The sequence below is a fragment of the Hyaena hyaena genome, unplaced genomic scaffold (assembly GCF_003009895.1).
Source record: "Hyaena hyaena isolate Hyena2069 unplaced genomic scaffold, ASM300989v1 scaffold_2187, whole genome shotgun sequence".
In the NCBI taxonomy this organism is placed as follows: Eukaryota; Metazoa; Chordata; class Mammalia; order Carnivora; family Hyaenidae; genus Hyaena; species Hyaena hyaena.
The window spans coordinates 64,191-67,308 of NW_024082813.1; positions in this window are offsets into that span (position 1 = coordinate 64,191).

Genomic DNA, 3,118 nt, shown 5'->3' on the forward strand with positions numbered 1-3,118 from the left:
CAACAGAGAACAAGCAACACTCTCCAAAAAAATCCTCCTAAACGGCCAGGCTCTGGACAATGTATGACTCCCCTTTAATATAGCAGAACTTACAGGTGCAGAGCACATAACAAGATTTTAAAACTTAAATGAGAAAGAATGAAATTTGGCCATGTGTAGCAACATGGAGGGACCTTGAGGGTGTTATGCTGAGCGAAATAAGTCAGGCAAAGAAGGACAAATATCATATGTTTACATGTATAGGAGGATGAGGAGGAACTTAACAGAGGACCATGGGGGAGAAGAAGGGGTGAAATGGTGGGGGAGAGGGAGAGAGGTAAACCATGAGAGACTCTTGAATGCTGAGAACAAACTGAGGACTGATAGGTGTGAGGGGGGGAGGGGGGAGATGAGCATGGAGGAGGACACTTGTGGGGATGAGCCCTGGGTGTTACATGGAAACCAACTTGACAATAAACTATTTGTAAATAAATAAATAAATAAATAAAACTTACCAGAGACAGAAAGCTAGCAAAAATGACAAAATGGAAGAATTCTCCTCAAAAGAAATTCCAGGAAGAAGTGACAGCTAAAAAATTTATCAAAACAGATATATGCAACATAAATGAACAACAATTTAGAATAATAGTCATAAAAGTAATCACTGGGCTTGAAAAAGGCATAGAAGACATCAGAGACTCCATTGCTACAGAGATCAAGGATCTTAAAAATAGTCATGTTCAATTTTAAAAATGCTATAAATCTGGGGCAAAGTAAAATGGAGGTGGCCACAGCACGGACTGAAGAGGCAGAGAAGAGAATGGGTGAAATAGAAGATAAAATTATGGAAAAAGAGGAAGCCAAGAAATGAGAGATAAATTGATCCAGGAGCATGAAAGGAGAATTCGAGAACTGAGTGATGCAATCAAATGGAACAATATTTGTATCATAGGAATTCCAGAAGAAGAAGAAGAAGAAGGAGAAGGAGAAGGAGAAGAAGAAGAACAACAACAACAACAACAACAAGGGAGAAAGGGACTGAAGGGGTACTTGAAAAATCATAACTGAGAAATTCCCCAACCTGGGGAAGGAAACAGACATTGAAATCCAAGAGGAACAGAGAACTCCCCTCAGATGTAACTTGAATCAATCTTCTGCACGACATATCATAGTGAAGCTGGCAAAATACAAGGATAAAGAGAGAATTCAGAAAGCAGCTAGTTATCAAAGGGCCCTAACATACAAAGGTAGACACATGACGGTAGTAGCAGACCTATCTACTGAAATGTGGCAGGCCAGAAAGGAATGGCAGGAAGTCTTCAATGTGATGAACAGAAAAAATATGCAGCCAAGAATCCTTTATCCAGCAAGCCTGTCATTTAGAAGAGAAGGAAAGATAAAGATTTTCCCAAACAAACAAAAAAAAAAAACTGAAGGAATTCATCACCACTAAACCACCCCTACAAGAGTTCCTAAGGGGGACTCTATGAGGGAAATGTTGCAAGGAACACAAAGTACCAGAGACATCACTATAATCATGAAATGTACAGATAACACAATGACTCTAAACCCATATTTGTCAATAATATTGAATGTAAATGTAAATGCTCCAATCAAAAGACATAGGGTATCAGAATGGATAAAAAAAACACAAGACTCATGTATTTGCTGTCTACAAGAGAGTCATTTTAGACTTGAGGACACCTTCATATTGAAAGTGAGCAGATGGATAACTATCTATCATGCTACTGGAAGTCAAAAGAAAGCTGGAGTAGCCATACTTATATCAGGAAAACTAGACTTTAAATTAAAAGCTGTAACAAGAGATGAAGAAGGGCATTATATAATAATTACAGGGTCTATCCATCAGGAAGAGCTACAATTATAAATTTCTACATACTGAATTTGGGAGCACCCAAATACATAAAACAATTAATCACAAACAGAAACAATCTTATTGATAAGAATGTGCTATTTTCATGGGACTTTAATACTCCACTTACAGCAATGGATAGATCAACTAGACAAAAAAATCACTAAAGAAAAATGGACTTGAAAGACACATTGGACCAGATGGACTTGACAGATATATTTCTACATCCCAAAGCATTGGAATTAACTTTCTTCTTGAGTACACATAGTACATTCTCCAAGATAGATCATGTACTGGGTCACAAAACAGCCCTCAATAAATATAAAAGAACTGAGATCATGCCATGCACACTTTCAGATCACAATGCTATGAAACTTGAAATCAACCACAGGAAAAAGTCTGGAAAACCTCCAAAAGCATGGAGGTTAAAGAACACCCTACTAGAGAATGAATGGGTCACCCAGGCAATTAGAGAAGGAATTTAAAAATATATGGAAACAAATGAAAATGAAAATACAACAATCCAAACCCTTTGGGATGCTTATGAAATAAACTGAAGAAAACATAAAGAAAAACATTCCATGCTCATGGATTGGAAGAATAAATATTGTTAAAAATATCTATACTACACAAAGAAATCTACACATTCAATGCAATCCCAGTAAAAATAGCACCACCATTTGCAACTATCTTTTCCCATTCCGTTGGTTGCCTGTAAGTTTTGTGGGTTGTTTCCTTGGCTGTGCAGAAGCTTTTAATCTTGATGAGGTCCCAATCGTTTATTTTTGCTCTTGATTCCCTTGCTTTTGGGGATGTGTCAAGTAAGAAGTTGCTGCGGTGGAGGTCAAGGAGGTTGTTTCCTGCTTTCTCCTCTAGGGTGTTGATAGTTTCCTGTCTCACGTTCAGGTCCTTTATCCATTTTGAGTTGATTTTTGTGCATGGTGTGAGAAAATGATCTAGTTTCATTCTTCTGCATGTTGCTGTCCAGTTCTCCCAACACCATCTGTTTAAAAGGCTGTCTTTTTTCCATTGGATATTCTTTCCTGCTTTGTCAAAGATCAGTTGGCTGTATACTTTTGGGTCCACTTCTGAGTTCTCAATTTTGTTCCATTGGTCTACGTGTCTGCACTCTCAACAATAGCTAAAACATGGAAAGAGCCTAAGTGTCCATCAACGGACGAATGGATCAAGAAGATGTGGTTTATCTATACCATGGAATACTACATGGCAATGAGAAAGAATGAAATCTGGCCATGTGTAGCAACC